The following is a 22,577-nucleotide window of genomic DNA, read 5'->3' as shown; positions in this document are numbered from 1 at the left end:
TATAACAAAAGGTGCAAGCAGAAAGGAAGCCACGGTGAAGGCCCCAGGACATCTTTATCAAGCGTGCAGAAACCTGCTCCAGTATCATGTGGCTGCTGTTCTCTGCTTGTTGTAATGAAACCATGAAAGTGTATCAGAGAAAGAAAGGCCTTGCCATTTCCCACTGTCTGAGGGAAGTATAATGCTTCAAATAAACCTTTAATTCCAATGTTCCTTTTTTAACTGCCTGTGCTTTGCTAGCCTAGGGGAGATGGTGAATTTGAAATAGTCTTGTTGAATTGCCAATGATTCAGCGACATAAAAATATAAATAACCTACAAATAGAACTGCAACTGTTTTTATTTTACAAGATCATTTTTATTACTGTCTCAATTATATTGTGATATCAAAGGGTATGGAAACAGGAAATGAGAAAGAAGAGGAGAGTTGAAAATAGAACACATTTTGACATTGCAGTGGGGCCATAGTGGAAACTGCGTCCCAGCAAAAGTATTTTTTATTTATTTTATTTACCTTTATTTAACCAGGTAGGCAAGTTGAGAACAAGTTCTCATTTACAATTGTGACCTGGCCAAGATAAAGCAAAGCACTTCGACAGATACAACGACACAGAGTTACACATGGAGTAAAACAGACATACAGTCAATAATACAGTATAAACAAGTCTATATACAATGTGAGCAAATGAGGTGGGAAGGGAGGTAAAGGCAAAAAGGCCATGGTGGCAAAGTAAATACAATATAGCAAGTAAAACACTGGAATGGTAGTTTTGCAATGGAAGAATGTGCAAAATAGAAATAAAAATAATGGGGTGCAAAGGAGCAAAATAAATAAATAAATAAAATTAAATACAGTTGGGAAAGAGGTAGTTGTTTGGGCTAAATTATAGGTGGGCTATGTACAGGTGCAGTAATCTGTGAGCTGCTCTGACAGTTGGTGCTTAAAGCTTCGTTCCAGTCATTGGCAGCAGAGAACTGGAAGGAGAGGCGGCCAAAGAAAGAATTGGTTCTGGGGGTGACTAGAGAGATATACCTGCTGGAGCGTGTGCCACAGGTGGGAGATGCTATGGTGACCAGCGAGCTGAGATAAGGGGGGACTAGTAAGGAGGGGGGGGGGCTATTTTAGCTCCCTTTCTATCTGACTGCTGATCAGTCATCTCATGCTGCTGTGAACAACAAGCTCCCTGCTCTCTAATCCCTAGTCTCTCACACAGCTACAGATACCTGCTCCCTGACCTGAGACTGGAACACTAGGAGGCCTGGAACGCTTTCTCTCCTTCACTGCTCTCTCGGCCTCCATCTCTGCCTGCCTCAGCTCTCTCTGCCTGCCTCGGCTATCTCTGCCTGCCTCGGCTATCTCTGCCTGCCTCGGCTCTCTCTGCCTGCCTCGGCTCTCTCTGCCTGCCTCGGCTCTCTCTGCCTGCCTCGGCTCTCTCTGCCTGCCTCGGCTCTCTCTGCCTGCCTCGGTTCTCTCTGCCTGCCTCGGCTCTCTCTGCTCTCAGCCATCCACCCCACCCCCCCCTTCATCATGTCCAGAGAACCACAGTGGTTACAGTGGAGTTAGTATATTACATTTACGGAAATCATGAATGCTTTAAAAATATATATATATATATTTATTACTTTCCAAATAAACTTTATATTTCCATGGAAATACATGGGTAGCCATGAGAAAGACACATCAATATGACAACAAAAACAAAATATTGTAGTGCTCTCTCTCTCCCTCTCCAGATATACTCTAGACACTTAAAACAATCCTGCCATGAAGTTACAATCATTTATTTAAAGGTACATAAAAACAACTGCTACTGAACTTCAAGTAAGCCTACAATTTGAACACAAACAGTTACATTTTTTCTCTTATCTCAGGGTCCTATGATGCATTGCATTTGCAAAAGTCTGTCAGCCATTTGTGCACAATGAGGCCACAGACGATGCCACCATGGCTGAAGACACGCTCCACCGGAGCACTGGAGGCAGGCACTGCCAAGACCCTGATGGCCACTCGGGACAGTGAAGGAAGAGCCTTCATGTTCATTGCCCAGAACAAGAGGGCATTCTGTCCTTCTCATATGTCAAGGTAGCGACTTAGCTGTAGTTCTGGAGTGTCCCCAACAGCTTTCTTCTGCCTCTTACAGTATGCTGCAAACAGCCCTTCTTCTTGTCCAAGACTATGGTCCTCTCACTCTTCCTCATCAACAAGAGGCACAGCTTGCTCAGTCCCTGTAGCACCTTGCAGAATCAGTTCTGGCAAAACATGTAAAAGTAGAAACAAAAAAGTCGGTATTAGAGTATTGGTGATGCAGTGGGTTAAACTGGAAAAGTATTATTGTTGCAGTCAATTGGATTAAATTATGAGAAAAAGTTACTTTAAACTCAATAATATTTACCTTTCACTCTTTGTGCCACCTCCTTCTTGACCAGCACATGGTGCTCCACCCACATCAGAGAAAAAACTGGATCCAAGGCAGCTGCTTTGAGGTAGACTGGATCTGAAAAGTGGGCAATGATTCCATCTTGTGTCCTGGCCATTTTTCACATTGAAGATTCCAATAAATCTTTTGTTCAGGGATGCCTGGAGACTTCTGACCAGGCCGCTCAGGAAATGGACTTCAGGCTTCCGCTGCTCCAGGTGGTGATTCAGGGACAGGACCGAGGGAACAACAGAACTGATTGTGACTATCTTCTCCCCCTGTGTCATATCTGTTGCTTCTCCAAATGGCTTTAGAATGTCCACCAACTCCTTCAACTTATTCTACTCCTGTACTGTGAACAACAACTCCTTGTGCCCAGCCTTTTCTAGAACATGACTGAGCTTTAGATGGTCACATTGGATAACTGCCTTCACTTGTCTCAGTGTTGAGTTCCATCTTGTGTTGACAGCAGCAGGGATGCCTCTTTCCCTGAATTCAGCCTCAAACACATTTTTGAATGTTGTGCTTGTATGCAGCAGGGAGCTGATTTTTGATAACTTTGAAAGAGAAGCAGTCATCACTTTTGTTTCTTTCAAGCCATCTCCCACCACCAGCTGGAGAGTGTGAGCAAAACACTGCAAGCGCAGTTTTTTTGCAACAGCAGAATCCACTGTTTGCTGGTCTTCCAGGTCATTCCAGAGCTCTGGGTCATCAAGGTGATCTTCGTCATGTAGTTCATCTTCTTGTTCAATGGGGAAGCACACCGTGGATATTGTTGGCAGCATTGTCACTATGATATAGTCCAATTTATCTTTAATGCTGTACTTGTCACATATGGCCTCAAATTGCTTACAGATTCTTTCGGCCATGTGTGGGCCTTTGAAACGGTCACAGGAAAAGAGATTGGACTTGAGCTGTATCCTGTCTCCATATTTCTCCATACAGTGCACAGTGACACCAAGGAATCATCTTTCGGTCGGACCAAATGTCCACTGTGACTGAAACATGGTCTGTGTTGCTCAACTGAGTTTTCAGTTTTGAACTTCTCTCTGTAGCGAGGTTCTCTACTTTTGATGTCAATGTTCCTGCGACACACTGGGCTGTACTTACTGTCAACCACTGAGAGAATGTGACCGAAACTCTTGTTTTCCACAATAGACAGAGGCAAGTTGCAATCGATAACCAGGTCAGACAGTATTGCATTGTTGATAGCTTTCTGCTGTGGATGATTCATGCTCTACTGCCCTACATGTGTCTCCATGAACTGTGAGATTGGAGACTGTTGTGGTTAATTGGGCAGCAGCAGTAGCACCGCAGCCGCAACTCCCCCATATTGATCAAATATCGAGGATCGCTATGGGGCGCAATCGGTCAATGTAGGCTTGTACACAATCGGCCAACCTTAACACATACAAACACGCACACACACACACACACACACACACACACACACACACACACCCTCTCTGTGTGTGGTTACAGTAGGCTAACATCTGTCAGGGGTTTTAGGAACAGTAGTAACATCAGGCAGGATTTAGGCTACCAACTGCCTAGCCAGTTGTAGCTCAATCTTGGGTGCAATGATCACGTTCCCGCACTGACTGACTGTGTGGAGGCTCATTGATTATGTTATGTTAGCCTACATGCTACACTAGCAAAATGATATATAGCTGTCAGCTATATTAGCCACAACTTACCGTTCTTTGTGCAGCTACAAATGTTGAACAAAGTTGGAAGTTGTTGCTGTAATTTTCTTCCCGCATGTTTTGCAAGTTGCAATCTGTTTTTTGTTGACTACAGTGTAGTCTTGATATCCGAAAATAATCATTTTGGGTATCATCTTTCCAAGGGCTCCATCTGAATTCACTCACCGACGTTCCTCTGCACTTCCACGCACAACTTTTTCTCCACCGGCACAATTTGATTGGCTGCTGTCCGATTCAAACTGTAATCCGTTAAATGAAGAGTTGATACACTAAACACTTTTTTAAAAGCATCGTTTTCATATTTGGGTTTGGGGAGGGTATCAAGTCAGTTCGGGTCAAAAGGCTCAAGTCCAAGTTAAGTCAAGAGTCATTGGTGTTTAAGTCAAAGTCGAGCCGGAGTCTGACTCGAGTCCAAGTTATGTGACTCAAGTCCACACCTCTGCTAGGCCGTGTCAGAGGAAGGCTCAAATAATTGTCAAAGACTCCAGTCACCCAAGTCATACACTGTTCTCTCTGCTACGCACAGCAAGCAGTACCGGAGCGTCTAGTCTAGGACCAAAAGGCTCCTTAACAGCTTCTACCCCCAAGCCACAAGATCACCCCCTGTATATAGCCTTGTTATTGTTGTACATTTATTGTGTTACTTTTTGATTGATCTGATTTGTTTAACTTTAGTTTATTTAGTAAATATTTTATTAAATATTCTTCTTGAACAGCATTGCAGGTTAAGGGCGTGTAAGTAAGCATTTCATGGTAAGGTTCTGTTGTACCTGTTGCATGTGACAAACAACATTTTATTTGTGATGCAGAACCCTTCAGACATTTGTTTCAGCTTGTGTGAAAATTGTTTGAAAACCCCCCAAAAGAGTGTTCACATGATACCATGTTGCCAAAATACTGTAGTTTCTGAAAGACTGACAAAGATAGGTGATCTTGCTGGGTGCTGTGAACAGTGAAGTTATGTAAAATATATTTTTTCCAGGGTTCTTTTGACAAGCAGAGAGATCTGGAGTGGGATCAATTTCTTAAACAGTAACTCATGCAAAGAGCATTCCCCATAATTGGATTTGAATGCCTCCCCCCTCTCCTCCCTGTCCCCTCTGACAAATGTTATGTGTGCGCACATAAACAGATTTTCCGGCCCACAAACCCAGGGAAAGTGAAGGAGGGATCGTGTAACGGGGCAAGGCGGTGGCGGTGAGGTTGGCTGCTCGGCAGCAGCAGAAGTGCTGGGCTGTAAACCCTGTTTGTTCCGCTCTGGGGGCTTTTTGGATTTCTCTGCGGCGCTCGGTTGCTGTGGACACAGCTGGGGAGCGACTGCCGGTCGGCAGGCAGGCAGGCACCCTGTGAGCCGGAGCTCCAGTGATGACTGGCTGAGCCAACACAGCTGGCACCCAGTACCCACACAGCTGGTAACACGCTACACGCTTCCTCTGTGTCTCTCATGCTTCACTCTTGCTCTGCCTCTAATTCGGTTTCCCTTTGTTCTCTCTGTCTTGCTTATTCTCACAGGCTCTCTTGTTCCTCATTTTATCTCTCTCCATTACTCAATTTGTTTTCCCTCTTTCATATTTTACTCTCACACGCTCTATTCTCTGGCCCTCTCTCCCTCTCCCTGGCCAGTCATCAGACAGTACTGTAGTCAGACACATTAGCTCAGCTAGCCTCTCTCCCTCTCCCTGGCCAGTCATCATACTGTACTGTAGTCAGACACATTAGCTCAGCTAGCCTCTCTCCCTCTCCCTGGCCAGTCATCATACAGTACTGTAGTCAGACACATTAGCTCAGCTAGCCTCTCTCCCTCTCCCTGGCCAGTCATCATACTGTACTGTAGTCAGACACATTAGCTCAGCTAGCCTCTCTCCCTCTCCCTGGCCAGTCATCATACTGTACTGTAGTCAGACACATTAGCTCAGCTAGCCTCTCTCCCTCTCCCTGGCCAGTCACCATACAGTACTGTAGTCAGACACATTAGCTCAGCTAGCCTCTCTCCCTCTCCCTGGCCAGTCATCATACTGTACTGTAGTCAGACACATTAGCTCAGCTAGCCTCTCTCCCTCTCCCTGGCCAGTCACCATACTGTACTGTAGTCAGACACATTAGCTCAGCTAGCCTCTCTCCCTCCCCCTGCCCAGTCATCATACAGTACTGTAGTCAGACACATTAGCTCAGCTAGCCTCTCTCCAATCTGGTGGAGGGGAAAACAGAGGTTGAAAAGAGGGGCAACTGAGTGAGGAGAGACAAGACAAATGAGAGGAGTGCCAGTGTGTGTAGGTGGACAGGGAATGGGGAGCTCTGTGTGTGTAGGTGGACAGGGAATGGGGAGCTCTGTGTGTGTAGGTGGACAGGGAATGGGGGAATAATAGCTCGGTGTGTGTAGGTGGACAGGGAATGGGGAGCTCTGTTTGTGTAGGTGGACTTGAAATGGGCAGCTCTGTGTGTGTAGGTGGACAGGGAATGGGCAGCTCTGTGTGTGTATGTGGACAGGGAATGGGGGAATAGGCAACTCTGTGTGTAGGTGGACAGGGAATGGGGGAATAAGAGCTCTGTGTGTGTAGGTGGACAGGGAATGGGGAGCTCTGTGTGTGTAGGTGGACAGGGAATGGGCAGCTTTGTGTGTAGGTGGACAGGGAATGGGCAGCTCTGTGTGTGTAGGTGGACAGGGAATGGGTGAATGGGCAGCTCTGTGTGTAGGTGGACAGGGAATGGGGAGCTCTGTGTGTAGGTGGACAGGTAATGGGGGAATGGGCAGCTCTGTGTGTAGGTGGACAGGGAATGGGGAGCCCTGTGTGTGTAGGTGGACAGGAAATGGGCAGCTCTGTGTGTGTAGGTGGACAGGGAATGGGCAGCTCTGTGTGTGTAGGTGGACAGGGAATGGGGGAATGGGCAGATCTGTGTGTAGGTGGACAGGGAATGGGCAGATCTGTGTGTAGGTGGACAGGGATTGGGGGAATAAGACGCTCTGTGTGTGTAGGAGGACAGGGAATGGGGAGCTCTGTGTGTAGGTGGACAGGGATTGGGCAGCTCTGTGTGTGTAGGTGGACAGGGAATGGGGGAATGGGCAGCTCTGTGTGTAGGTGGACAGGGAATGGGGAGCCCTGTGTGTGTAGGTGGACAGGAAATGGGCAGCTCTGTGTGTGTAGGTGGACAGGGAATGGGCAGCTCTGTGTGTGTAGGTGGACAGGGAATGGGGGAATGGGCAGATCTGTGTGTAGGTGGACAGGGAATGGGCAGATCTGTGTGTAGGTGGACAGGGATTGGGGGAATAAGACGCTCTGTGTGTGTAGGAGGACAGGGAATGGGGAGCTCTGTGTGTAGGTGGACAGGGATTGGGCAGCTCTGTGTGTGTAGGTGGACAGGGAATGGGGGAATGGGCAGCTCTGTGTGTAGGTGGACAGGGAATGGGGAGCCCTGTGTGTGTAGGTGGACAGGGAATGGGGGAAAGGGCAGCTCTGTCTGTAGGTGGACAGGGAATGGGGGAAAGGGCAGCTCTGTTTGTAGGTGGACGGGGAATGGGGGAAATGGACAGCTCTGTCTGTAGATGGACAGGGAATGGGGGAATGGGTAGCTCTGTCTGTAGGTGGACAGGGAATGGGGGAAATGGACAGCTCTGTCTGTAGGTGGACAGGGAATGGGGGAAATGGACAGCTCTGTCTGTAGGTGGACAGGGAATGGGGGAATGGGTAGCTCTGTGTGTGTCCTCAGCCATAAAAAGTTGAGAGGAGAGACAGAGGAGGTGAGTTGTTATGTGGACACAGGGAGGAAGTTAGAGGGTGAAGCAGACATTCCTAGTTAAAACCAGTGGCCAGGGAACTGAACTGTGGTTCAACCTGGCGGTTATATAATGAGGAGAGAAATGTACCCTCTCCAAAAAAGAACAATTTGTTTTTAGAAATGTCTCTTCAGGGGCCAGCCTGCACCTGTCTGTCGCATTCCTGAGTAGAACATAAATACATAGTGAGAAGTGAAGGGAGACGGTGTCATGGGTCGCTGACTAACATGCACAAACATCCATACCAGAGTTAAACGGATTGCTTCATGATTCAATTTAACTTCCGTATAACTGTTCCCGAGGTATTATTTTGAAAGCATAATTTAGTTACACCAGTGGCTGAGGTCAAACACATACCGCCCCAACAGATCCACAGATGATGCAATCTCTTTTGCACTCCACACTGCCCTTTCTCACCTCAACAAAAGGAACAACTACGTGAGAATGCTATTCATTGACTACAGCTAGGCGCTCAACACCATCGTGCCCTCAAAGCTCATCACTAAGCTAAGGGCCCTGGGACTAAACACTTCCCTCGGCAACTGGATCCTAGACATCCTGATGGGCCGCCCCCAGGTGGTAAGGGTAGGTAACAACCCATCCCCCACGCTGATCCTCAACAAGGGTGCCCCTCAGGGATGTGTGCTCAGTCCCCTCCTGTTACTCCCTGTTCACTCATGACTGCACGGCCAGGCAAGACTCCAACACCGTTATTAAGTCTGCCGATGACACAACAGTGGTAGGCCTGATCACCGACAACAACGACACAGCCTATAGAGGTCAGAGACCTGACCGTGAGGTGCAAGGACAACAACCTCTTCCTCAACGTGATTAAGACAAAGGAAATTATTGTGGACTACAGGAAAAGGAGGCCCGAGCACGCCCCCATTCCCACCGACGGGGCTGCAGTGTAGCAGGTTGAGAGCTTCAAGTTCCTTGGAGTCCACATCACCAACAAACTAACATGGTTCAAGCACACCAATACAGTCTTGAAGAGAGCACGACAAAACCTATTCCCCCTCAGGAAACTGAAAAGACTACAGCTACACCATCGAGAGTATCCTGACAGGTTGCATCACTGGCTGCTATGGCAACTGCTCGGTCTCCGATCGCAAGGCAATACAGAGGGTAGTGTGTACGCCCCAGTACATCAGCGGAGCCAAGCTTCCTGCCATCCAGGACCTCTATACCAGGCGGTGTCAGGGAAGGCCCTAAAAATGGTCAAAGACTCCAGCAGCCCTACAGTAGTCATAGACTGTTCTATCAGCTACCGCACGGCAAGAGGTACCGGAGCGCCAAGTCTAGGACCAAGAAGCTTCTAAAAAGCTTCTACCCCCAGGCCATAAGACTCCTGAATATCTATATTAAATGGCTACCCGGACATTTTGCATTACCCGCCTCACTTTACATTGCTGCTACTCTCTGTTATTATATATGCATAGTCTCTTTAACTCCACCTGCATGCACATATTACTTCAATTATCTCGACTTACCGGTGCCCCCGCACATTGGCTCTGTACCGGTACCCCCTGTATATAGCCTCGCTATTGTTATTTTACTGCTGTTCTTTAGTTATTTGTTACTTTTATTTATTTATTTATTTAAAAAAAAAAAAATCTTCAAATTGCATTGTTGGTTAAGGGCTTGTAAGAAAGCATTCACTGTAAGGTCTACTACACCTGTTGTATTTGGAACATGTGACAAACACAATTTGATTTGATTTGATTTGAAATGTCTGCAGATGTTCAACAGTTGCTCTTACTGTTCTATTAAACACCCTTCAGTTCAAACTCAACTCTCCTTGCAGCTCCAGTACCAGCAAGCACTGTTATGTTTTTCTCCCCATGCTGTATGTACCCAAATGACCGCTAAACAGGCCTTTAGGGAGAGTCAACGGGTTGAATTAGCAGAGCTGTGTAACGCCTGTGAAATCAACACCCCAAACCAGCCCAGCACACACTGTGGACACGGACGCGCACACAGACACACACCACACACACCACAAGCACACACACCCACTCAGCCCTCCATTAAATCAAATAATCTGGTTCAGAAGCCCCAATTATGTTCCGGAACATCCCTGTTCTGTTCTGTTTCTGCCTGGTAATGCAGAGCTAGGATTCTTCTGGCAGCTAAGATATCTGGAAGCGTGGCTACTTCTGGCAGCTAGGTAATGTCTGGCAGCTAGGTTATGTCTAGCAGCATGGCTACTTCTGGCAGCTATGTTATGTCTGATAGCTTGGCTATGTCTGGTAGCTAGGCTATGTCTGGCAACTTGGCTACTTCTACAGCTAGGTTATGTCTGGAAGCTAGGTTATGTCTGACAACTTGGTTATTTCTGGCTAGGTCTGGCAGCTTGGTTATGTCTGGCAGCTTGGTTATGTCTGGCTAGGTTTGGCAGCTTGGTTATGTCTGGCAGCTTGGTTATGTCTTTCTAGATCTGATAGCTTGGTTATGTCTGGTAGCTCGGCTATGTCTGGCAGCTTGGTTATGTCTGGCAGCTTGGTTATGTCTGCCACTTGGTTATGTCTGGCTATGTCTGGCAGCTTGGTTATGTCTGGCAGCTTGGTTATGTCTGGCAGCTTGGTTGTGTCTTTCTAGGTCTGATAGCTTGGCTATGTCTGGTAGCTAGGCTATGTCTGGCAACTTGGCTACTTCTACAGCTAGGTTATGTCTGGCAGCTAGGTTATGTCTGACAACTTGGTTATTTCTGGCTAGGTCTGGAAGCTTGGTTATGTCTGGCAGCTTGACTATGTCTGGCTATGTCTGGCAGCTTGGTTATGTCTGGCAGCTTGGTTATGTCTGGCTGCTTGGTTGTGTCTTTCTAGGTCTGATAGCTTGGTTATGTCTGGTAGCTTGGTTATGTCTGGTAGCTTGGTTATGTCTGGTAGCTTGGTTATGTCTGGTAGCTTGGTTATGTCTGGTAGCTTGGTTATGTCTGGCAGCTTGTTTATGTCGGGCAGCTTGGTTATGTCTGGCTAGGTCTAGCAGCTTGGTTATGTCTGGCAGCTTGGTTATGTCTGTCTAGGTCTGGCAGCTTGGTTATGTCTGGCAGCTTGGTTATGTCTTGCAGCTTGGTTATGTCTGGCAGCTTGGTTATGTCTGGTAGCTTGGTTCTAAAGTAACGCAATACATAAGGAAATGAGTGTGATTTGAGATTTACCCCTGGAATCCTATGGCCCAACACTGTTGGTTAGATTCCAAAAGTGAGTTATATTTCTCCAAAAGAGAGGACATAAATAAACAATGAAAACAGCAGAACAGACAAATGAAATATCTCTTAATCTTCTGGAAGACAGGGTCCTAAGCGGTGGCCTGGGCTCGGTGGGCAAGCAACTCTGATGCCACGCTGGAGAACGTGGTGAACACGTTGGAGACTTTCTCCAACCCCACGGCAAACGTGCTCACCAGCTTCTTGACAATGTTCAGCGTGATCTTGATGGAAATGGTTGGGGGAGAGGGTTAGGGGGAGAGAGAGGAAGATTGATTATGAACATTTATACTACACTGTTATTTGTGACCCAAAAATGCTATGACAGTGAGTAAGCTATGATGCCCACAGACTCAGCCCAACAAGTGTATGTTTTCCAGATGTGATGGGACAAATACACCTCTAATCCCCCTCACCCCTTCCTCCCAAAGCCCCCCGACTCGACAGAACAGGTGCAGCCAGGTGAGGTTGTTCCCACAAGGGGGGAAAAGTGTTCCTCTGTCCCTGTCTAACCAATGGAACGGAGCGCTGAGCCTGCAGGTTCTGCTTCTGGAGCCCCCTTACCGTCAGCACAGTGCAGTCAGCCCAACTACAGTCTACATCCCCTCGCCCCATCTCCCACTCATCAGGTCCTACACGCTCACTACACCCATCACCCCCATCTTCCCTCCTCCTTTCCCACCCGCCTCACTAGCCCCCCACCCCTGACTACCTGACTATCCTCAGCTCAGTGCACAGCTCCCCCCTCCTCCCAGCCAGCATTGCTAAAGCACTTTGCAGCACCGCTGAGTTCGATTTGGAAGCTTGTGTCATGTCAGCTCTCTTTCTTCTGTCAACACCTTGACTGAAATGGCTTGAGGATTTAGTGTTGTAGATGAAAGTGTTTCAGAAAGTACATAGTTAGCGAAGACTTCAGCTTGTCTGTGTAAATGTTGAGTGCAAATATCCCATTTTCCAGTTTGTAAGCCCGCTGTGTTGGACATTGGATGGAAAAGCCTTATCTTTGTCATGTCATGAATGTGATAGAGCCCTTCCTTCAATTGAGCTTCAGACTGCTCAGGTAGAGAGGAACAGCAGCAGACTGAACAGATGTGGCTGCCATACTGTTGCAGGGTGGTAGTGGGCTATCACACACTGTCTATCACACACACACACACCTCTCCACCCTCCCCCCACACACACTCTCTCTCTCCATCCCCCTCCACCCCAAACAGTCTACCTATATGAATCCTACCTGTTACACGCTGATCTACTTCACCTGTCTTTGTGCTTTTCTCCACCCCCTCCAGGTGTCGCCCATCTTCCCATTATCCCCTGTGTATTTATACCTGTGTTCTCTGTTTGTCTGTTGCCAGTTCATATTGTCTTGTCAGGGCTTACCAATGTTCTTTCCTGCCTTCCTGTTTCTCTAGTTCTGTTTCCTATTTTTCCCATTTCTGACCATTCTGCCTGTTCTGACCCCGAGCCTGCCTGCCGTTATGTACCTGCCTGACTTGATTACGAACCTCCGCCTGCTCACGACCTGCCCGTTGCCTGCCCAGTATTTCTAATAAATCATCTGAGAACTGTACTATCTGCCTCCCGTGTCTGCATCTGGATCATATCCTTCATACTACCTATATGAATCGTATCCATATGAGTCCTACCTATATGAATCCTACCTATATGAAGCAGATCTCATGAGTAGCAGACCATTTTTCTTTCTTCCTGTGCCAATCAGATGTGCCTAAACCTACTGTCAACTTACCAGGATGTTAGCTAGCTAAATAACAAACAATGTTGTTTAGTCATGTAATCAAACCAATACATTTCGACCCTGGATTAGTTCACGATGTGGTTTGTGAAATTACACAAAATGCGAGCAAATCCCCATAAAAAGAAAAAAGGTATATCTGGTAATATGGGTCATATTTTTTTAACTGTCTACAGACAAGACCTTTTCTTTGCTGTAAAGCTGCCAACATGCCTGGGCTCCATTTTCCCTCGCTGACATCCAAGAGGCTGCATGACAGTGATCTTGCAAAGTCTACTCAGTCTGCCCTGTGCTCTTGGTTGTTTAAAAAATATATATTTCACCTTTATTTAACCAGGTAGGCCAGTTGAGAACAAGTTCTCATTTACAACTGCGACCTGGCCAAGATAAAGCAAAGCAGTGCGACACAAACAACACAGAGTTACACATGGAAAAAACAAACGTACAGTCAACAACACAATAGAAAAAAATCTATATACAGTGAGTGCAAATGAGGTAAGATTAGGGAGGTAAGGCAATAAATAGGCAGAGGTGGCGAAGTAATTACAATTTAGCAATTAAACACTGGAGTGACAGATGTGCAGGAGATGAATGTGCAAGTAGAGATACTGGGGTGCAAAGGTGCAAAAACAAATAAATCACAAAATGGGGATGAGGTAGTTGGATGGGCAATTTACAGATGGGCTATGTACAGCTGCAGTGATCTGTGAGCTGCTCTGTAAGCTGATGCTTAACGTTAGTGAGGGAGATATGAGTCTCCAGCTTTAGTGATATTTGCAATTTGTTCCAGCCATTGGCAGCAGAGAACTGGAAGGAAAGGTGGCCAAGGCAGGAATAGGCTTTGGCGATGACCAGTGAAATATACCTGCTGGAGCGCGTACTACGTGTGGGTGCTGCTATGGTGACCAGTGAGCTGAGCTAAGGCGGGGCTTTACCTAGCAAAGACTTATAGATGACCTGGAGCCAGTGTGTTTGGCGATGAATATAAAGCTAGGGCCAGCCAACGAGAGCATACAGGTCGCAGTGGTGGGTAGTATATGGGGTTTTGGTGACAAAACGGATGGCACTGTGATAGACTGCATCCAATTTGCTGAGTAGAGTGTTGGAGGCTATTTTGTAAATGACATTGCCGTAGTCAAGGATCGGTAGGATAGTCAGTTTTACAAGGGTATGTTTGGCAGCATGAGTGAAGGATGGTTTGTGGTGAAATAGGAAGCCAATTCTAGATTTAATTTTGGATTGGAGATGCTTAATGTGAGTCTGGATGGAGAGTTTACAGTCTAACGAGACACCTAGGTATTTGTAGCTGTCCACATCATCTAAGTCAGAACAGTCCAGAGTAGTGATGCTGAATGGGCGGGCAGGTGCGGGCAGCAATCAGTTGAAGAGCATGCATTTAGTTTTACTTGCATTTAAGAGCAGTTGGAGGCCACGTAAGGAGAGTTGAATGGCATTGAAACTAGTATGGAGGTTAGTTAACAGTGTCCAAAGAAGGGCCAGATGTTTATAAAATGGTGTCATCTGCATTGAGCTGGATCAGAGAATCACCGCAGCAAGAGCAACATTGTTGATGTATACAGGGAAAAGAGTCAGCCCGAGAATTTAACGCTGTGGCACCCCCATAGATACTGCCAGAGGTCCGGACAACAAGCCCTCCGATTTGACACACTGAACTCTGTCTGAGAAGTAGTTGGTGAACCAGGCAAGGCAATCATTTGAGAAACCAAGGCTGTTGAGTCTGCCAATAAGAATGTGGTGATTGACAGAGTCGAAAGCCTTGCCCAGGTCGATGAATACGGCTGCACACTATGGCAGTTATGATATTGTTTAGGACCTGGAGTGTGGCTGAGGTGCACCCATGACCAGCTCGGAAACCAGATTGCATAGCGGAGAAGGTACGGTGGGATTCGAAATGGTCGGTGATCTGTTTATTAACTTGACTTTAGAAAGGCAGGGCAGGATGGATATAGGTCTGTAGGTCTGTAGCAGTTTGGGTCTAGAGTGTCTCCCCCTTCGAAGAGGGAGATGACCGCAGCAGCTTTCCAATCTTTGGGGATCTCAGACGATAGAATAGTAATAGGGGTTGCAACGGCAGATAATTTTAGAAAGAGAGGGTCCAGATTGTCTAGCCCAGCTGATTTGTAGTAGTCCAGATTTTGCAGCTGTTTCAGAACTTCAGTTATCTGGATTTGGGTGAAGGAGAAATGGGGAGGCTTGGGCAATTTGCTGTGGGGGGTGCAGGGCTGGTGACCGGGGTAGGGGTAGCCAGTTGGAAAGCATGGTCAGCCGTAGAAAAATGCTTATTGAAATTCTCAATTATCGTGGATTTATCGGTGGGTACAGTGTTTCCTAGCCTCAGTGCAGTGGACAGCTGGGAGGAGGTGCTCTTATTCTCCATGGACCTTACAATGTCTCAGAACTTTTTGGAGTTTGTGCTACAGGATGCAAATTTCTGTTTGAAAAAGCTAGCCTTTGCTTTCCTAACTGCCTGTGTATATTAGTTCCTAGCTTCCCTGAAAAGTTACATATCGCGGGGGCTATTTGATGCTCATGCAGTACGCCACAGGACGTTTCTGTTCTGGTCAAGGGCAGTCAGGTCTGGAGTGAACCAAGGGCTATATCTGTTCCTGGTTCTAAATGTTTTGAATGGGGCATGCTTATTTAAGGAAATCACTTTTAATGAATAACCAGGCATCCTCTATTGACGGAATGAGGTCAATATCCTTCCAGGATACCCGGGCCAGGTCGATTAGAAAGGCCTGCTCGCTGAAGTGTTTTAGGGAGCTTTTGACAGTGATGAGGGGTGGTTGTTTAACCACAGACCATTACGGATGCAGGCAATGAGGCAGTGATCACTGAGATTCTGGTAGAAGACAACAGAGGTGTATTTGGAGGGCAGGTTTGGATAGGATGATATCTATGAGAGTGCCCATGGTTACAGATTTGGGGTTGTACCTGGTAGGTTCATTGATAATTTGTGTGAGATTGAGGGCATCTATCTTAGATTGTTAAGCATACATTTAGAGGAGCAAGTTGTCTTTAAACAGGTCATCAAATCATACAATGCATCAACTATGCTCACTCTGCTCCAATGTAACAAATGCACAAATTGAACAGCAGAAGACTCAGGATCTGCATCCCTGCTCGCCATCACGGCTAAATTATAATAAAAACTGATGGATAAATACATGCGGACGGAGAAAAGCAGGTGAGTGATGGCTGGAGGAGGAAATGCTTGGCGGATTACTGTTGCCAAACGTGATATGCGCATGAAAGTGAAGTGGACATTCTTGGACCAGCTCATACAAGAGAATAGTGGCTGTTGTTTAAATTAAATTACATTTATAAACAAAACTGACTTTATAAACAAGCGGCAGCAGGTTATTTAGAGCGGGAGGGCCGAGAAATGTTGGTAGCGTCATACGAAACGGTACTACGGTATTCTAAAATGTTGGTACCATACTGTAAGTATCATGATGTTTTGCTACAGTCATATTACCGTGGTACTGGCATAGCACACACACATGATTTACCTCTGTTGTAGCGTTCCCTCTGCTCTATCTTGAGCGTCAGGTAGAGGGTGCGGATGGGGAAGTAGACTGCCTGGGGGTACACTCGTCCCACCTAGCAGATAAGACATGGGCAGGGGGAGGGGGTTCACACTTAGATTACCTTTCAAAGAAGAACCATCCCTCAGGGTTAACAGTGGAGCATAGATGAGAGGAGTGTACACGGCAGAGAATACCAAATAATATCAAACATTGATCCCCTGGATGAAAGCAGCTCTGTATGGTGTAATGGAGATGGAGTTATGATATGAAACCATGGAGGGTGATGTCAGGTTAAAACAGACCTGGGGCTACATTTAGAGGAGGAAGTTGCCTTGACCTACCCTTCTACTGCAGTCACTGAGCTAAGGTCGGCTTTATATACATTTTTTATGCAAACTAATTATGCACTCCCTAATCTACATTTCTACAGACATAATCACTACTCCTCGCAAAACCGTACACGAGTTGACACAACAAGCACTCCAGGGTATAGACAGGATGGATGCAAGAGTGTGACAGATAGACAGCCATTGGTGAGAGCTCTGCACCTCTCACTACGAGGGAGATACTCTACTAGACACTGATACAGTGACAGTGAGGCCTTGATGACAGAGAGACAGAGACAAGTTGGTTGAGCCCAGACCACAGTTCTTCTCTGGCCTCATTAGACTGACACCCTACACCCCTGTTAGCATACCCTGTTGATAGAGGGGTGAGGGGTAGCCTGTAGTCGTAAAGAGACACCTCTCTAACCCTGGCTCAATACAGAGGAGTACAGAGGGTGGGCTGTAATGGATGGAAGGATGGGTAGGAGATGGAAGGGAGGTGGGGTGGAGGAATGGAGCTTTTTGTCACAAAAAGGCCGGGACCTTTTAATACACTCCGGCATACCTACTTTTTTTTTTTTTACTACCTGAAAATTGAGGCACGCCGTATCATTCCTTCCAGAGCTGTGAGGGCTATTAATCAAAGTAACCTATTTTGCATTGATAACCAAATATAATCTCACATTTGATTGATTTAACCTTTTATTTTACTGGGCAAATCAGTAAAATAACAAATTCTTATTTACAATGGTGGCCTACCAAAAGGCAAATGTCTTCCTGCGGGGATGGGGGCAGGGATTAAAAATAAATTAAATAAAAATATAGGACAAAACACACATCATGACAAGAGAGACAACATAACACCACATAAAGAGATACCTAAGACAACAACATAGCAAGGCAGCAACACATGATAACACAGCATGGTAGCAACACAACATGGCAGCAGCACAACATGGTAGCACCACAAAACAGGGTGCAAACATTATGGGCACAGACAAAAGCACAAAGAGCTGGAAGGTAGAGACAACAATACATCACGCAAAGCAGCCACAACTGCCAGTAAGAGTATCCATGATTGAGTAATTGAATGACGAGATTGAGATCAAACTGTCCAGTTTGAGTGTTTGTTGCAGCTCATTCCAGTAGCTAGCTGCAGCGAACTGAAAAGAGGAGCGACCCAGGGATGTGTGTGCTTTGGGGATCTTTAACAGAATGTGACTGGCAGAACGGGTGTTGTATGTGGAGGATGAGGGCTGCAGTAGATATCTCAGATAAGGGGGAGTGAGGCCTATGAGGGTTTTATAAATAACCATCAACCTTGTGATGGGTATACAGAGATGACCAGTTTACAGAGGAGTATAAAGTGCTGTGATGTGTCCTAGTATAATCGGCCTGTGTGTAGCTGGTGTGGAGGAGTCAGGCGCAGGACAGCAGATATGAGTAATGAAGTTCTTTACTCAAGAATACAAATATATACAACACAATAAACTAGCCCACAATAACGGATCGTATACATACAAACAATCACTCACAAATACCATGGGGGAACAGAGGGTTAAATAATGAACAAGTAATTGGGTGATGAAACCAGGTGTGTAAAACAAAGACAAAACAAATGGAAAATGAAAAGTGGATCGGCGATGGCTAGAACGCCGAACGCCGCCCGAACAAGGAGAGGGACCGACTTCGGTGGAAGTCGTGACACCTAGATTTGGTGGATTTGGATGAAAATCTAATGGCCAAATGTTAAAGAACATCTAGCTGCTCGAGAGCATGCTTACCTGCCTATCTATAAATTACATCTACATTATCTAGCATGGGTAGGATGGTCATCTGAATCAGGGTTAGTTTGGCAGCTGGGGTGGAAGAAGAGAGATTACGATAGAGGAAACCAAGTCTAGATTTAACTTTAGCCTGCAGCTTTGATATATGCTGAGAGAAGGACAGTATACCATCTGGCCATACTCCCAAGTACTTGTATGAGGTGACTACCTCAAGCTCTAAACCCTCAGGTAGTAATTACACCTGTATGAAAGGTGCATTATTCTTACCAAATCACATTACTTTTGTTTTGGAGGTGTTCAGAACAAGGTTAAGGCAGAGATAGCTTGTTGGACACAAAAAACGGGGGAGGGGCCAGCTGAGTATAAGACTGTATCATCTGCATATAAATGGATGAGAGAGCTTCCAACTGCCTGAGCTATGTTGTTGATGTAAATTGAGAAGCGCGTGGGGCCTAGGATCGAGCCTTGGGGTACTCCTTTGGTGACAGGCAGTGGCTGAGACAGCAGATGTTCTGACTTTATACACTGCACTCTATGAGAGATGTAGTCAGAAAACCAGGCCAAAGACGCCTCAGAGGCACCAATGCTCCATAGCTGGCCCACAAAAATGGAATGGTCTACCGTATCAAAAGCTTTGGCCAAGTCAATAAAAATAGCAGCACAACATTGCTAAGAATCAAGGGCAATTGTGACATCATTGAGTACCTATAAGGTTGCAGTGACACATCCATTACCGAAGTGAAAACCAGATTGCATACCCGAAAGAATACTGTAGACATCAAGAAAGCCAATCAGTTGATTATTGACACGTTTTTCCAACACTTTTGATAAATAGGGCAAAATAGAAATAAGCCTATAACAGATTTACATTTTTTTATTTATTATTTCACCTTTATTTAACCAGGTAGGCCAGTTGAGAATAAGTTCTCATTTACAACTGCGACCTGGACAAGATAAAGCAAGGCAGTGCGGCACAAACAACAACACAGAGTTACACATGGAAAAAACAAACGTACAGTCAACAACACAATAGAAAAAAGTCTATATACAGTGTGTGCAAATGGTGTGAGGATGTAAGGCAATAAATAGGCCATAATAGTGAAGTAATTACAATTTAGCAAATTTACACTGGAGTGATAGATGTGCAGATGATGATGTGCAAGTAGAAATACTGGTGTGCAAAAGAACAAAAAAGTGAATAAAAACAATATGGGGATGAGGTAGGTAGATTGGATGGGCTATTTACAGATGGGCTGTCTACATCTGCAGCGATCAGTAAGCTGCTCAGATAGCTGATGTTTAAAGTTAGTGAGGGAAATTTAGACTCCACCTTCAGCGATGTTGGCTTTGAGGATGACCAGTGAAATATATCTGCTGGAGCGCATCCTACGGGTGGGTGTTGTTATCGTGACCAGTGAGCTGAGATAAGGCGGAGCTTTACCTAGCAAAGACATATAGATGACCTGGAGCCAGTGGGTCTGGCGACGAATATGTAGTAAGGGCCAGCCGATGAGAGCATACAGGATGCAGTGGTGGGTGGTATATGGGCTTTGGTGACAAAACGGATGGCACTGTGATAGTTTGCTGAGGAGAGTGTTCGAGGCTATTTTGTAAATGACATCGCCGAAGTCAAGAATCGGTAGGATAGTCAGTTTTACAAGGGTATGTTTGGCGGCATGAGTGAAGGAGGCTTTGTTGTGAAATAGGAAGCCAATTCTAGATTGGCTTGTTTGGATATGACCCATGTTTGGAGATGCTTAATGTGAGTCTGGATGGAGAGTTTACAGTCTAACGAGACACCTAGGTATTTGTAGTTGTCAACCTATTCTAAGTCAGAATCGTCCAGAGTAGTAATGCTGGACGGGCGGGCAGGTGCGGGTAGCGATCAGTTGAAAAGCATGCATTTAGTTTTACTAGCGTTTAAGAGCAGTTGGAGGCCACGGAAGGAGAGTTGTATGGCATTGAAGCTTGTTTGGAGGTTTATTAACAGTGTCCAAAGAAGGGTCGATGAAGACGGCTGAACAGTACTGTCTTTTATCGATGGTGGTTATGATATTGTTTAGGACCTTGAGCATGGCTGAGGTGCACCCTTGACCAGCTCGGATACCGGATTGCACAGCGTAGAAGGTACGGTGGGATTAGAAATGGTCAGTTATCTGTTTGTTAACTTGGCTTCTGAAGACTTTGGAAAGGCAGGGTAGGATGGATATAGGTCTGTAACAGTTAGGGTCTAGAGTATCACCCCCTTTAAAGAGGGGGATGACCGCAGCAGCTTTCCAATCTTTAGGGATCTCGGATGACACGAAAGAGAGGTTGAACAAGCTGGTAATAGGTGTTGCAACAATGGAGATGGAAAGTTTTTAGAAAGAGAGGGTCCAGATTGATTGTCTTGGCCAGCTGATTTGTACGGGTCCAGGTTTTGCAGCTCTTTCAGAACATCTGCGATCTGGATTTGGGTGAAGGAGAAGCTGTGGAGGCTTGGGCAAGTTATTGCGGGGGTTGCGGAGCTGTTGGCTGGGGTAGGTGTAGTCAGGGGAAAGTATGGCCAGCCGGAGAGAGATGCTTATTGAAATTCTTGATTATTGTGGATTTATCGGCGGTGACAGTGTTTCCTAGCCTCAGTGCAGTGGGCACTAATTCTCCATGGACTTTACAGTGTCCCAAAACTTTTTGGAGTTAGAGCTACAGGATGCAAATTTCTGTTTGAGAAAGATAGCCTTTGCTTTCCTAACTGACTGCGTGTATTGGTACCTAAAGTCCCTGAAAAGTTGCATATCGTGGGGGTTATTCGAAAGCTAATGCAGTCCGCCACAGGATGTTTTTGTGCAGGTTTAGGTCAGTCAGGTCTGGAGTGAACCAAGGGCTATATCTGTTCTTAGGAACATGCTTATTTAAGATGGTGAGGAAATTACTTTTAAAGAATGACCAGGAATCCTCTACTGATGGGACGTCAATATCATTCCAGGATACCTGGGCCAGGTCGATTAGAAAGACCTGCTCACGGAAGTGTTTTAGGGCGCGTTTGACATTGATGAGGGGTGGTCGTTTGACAGCGGATCCATACCTTATGCAGGCAATGAGGCAGTGATTGCTGAGATCCTGATTGAAAACAGCAGAGGTGTATTCAGAGGGAAAGTTTGTCAGGATAATATCTATGAGGTTGCCCATGTTTAGGGATTTAGGGTTGTACGTGGTGGGTTCCTTGATCATTTGTGAGATTGAGGGCATCTAGCTTAGATTGTAGGAATGCCGGGGTGTGTTAAGCATATCCCAGTTTAGGTAACCTAACAGAACAAACTCTGAAGACAGATGGGGGGCAATCAATTTACATATGGTGTCCAGGGCACAGCTGGGAGCTGAGGGGGGTCTATAACAGACTGCATCAGTGAGAGACTTATTTCTGGAGAGATTAATTTTTAAAATTAGAAGCTTGAACGGTTTGGGCATAGACCTGGAAAGTATGACAGAACTTTGCAGGCTATCTCTGCAGTAGATTGCAACTCCTCCACCTTTGGCAGTTCTATCTTGAAGAAAAATGTTGTAGTTGGGGATAGAAATCTCAGAATTTTTGGTGGCCTTCTTACGCCAGGATTCAGACACGGCAAGGACATCAGGGTTGGTGGAGTGTGCTAAAGCAGTGAGTAAAACAAACTTAGGGAGAAGGCTTCTGATGCATGAAACCAAGGCTTTTACGGTTACAGAAGTCAACAAATGAGAGCGCCTGGGGACACGCAGGGCCTGGGTTAACCTCCACATCACCCGAGGAACAGAGGAGGAGTAGGATAAGGTATGGCTAAAGGCTATCAAAACTGGTTGTCTAGTGCGTTGGGGACAGAGAATAAAAGGAGCAGATTTCTGGGCGTGGTAGGATAGATTCAGGGCATAATAAAAGTTAGCAGGCCAGGGCTAGTAGAAGCGTCTGCTCCGACGTCGGGCAAAGGCCAGTTGAGGGCACAATGGATGGAATTACGTTGGCAGACCAGCTGTGATGGAACGGCGGGGCTCCGTATCGACAAAGGGTCCAGGCCAGTTGACAAAAGAGGTATTGTAGCTGG

The sequence above is a fragment of the Oncorhynchus kisutch genome, linkage group LG11 (genome assembly GCF_002021735.2).
Source record: "Oncorhynchus kisutch isolate 150728-3 linkage group LG11, Okis_V2, whole genome shotgun sequence".
Classification (NCBI taxonomy): Eukaryota; Metazoa; Chordata; class Actinopteri; order Salmoniformes; family Salmonidae; genus Oncorhynchus; species Oncorhynchus kisutch.
Note: the sequence above shows the minus strand (reverse complement) of the source record.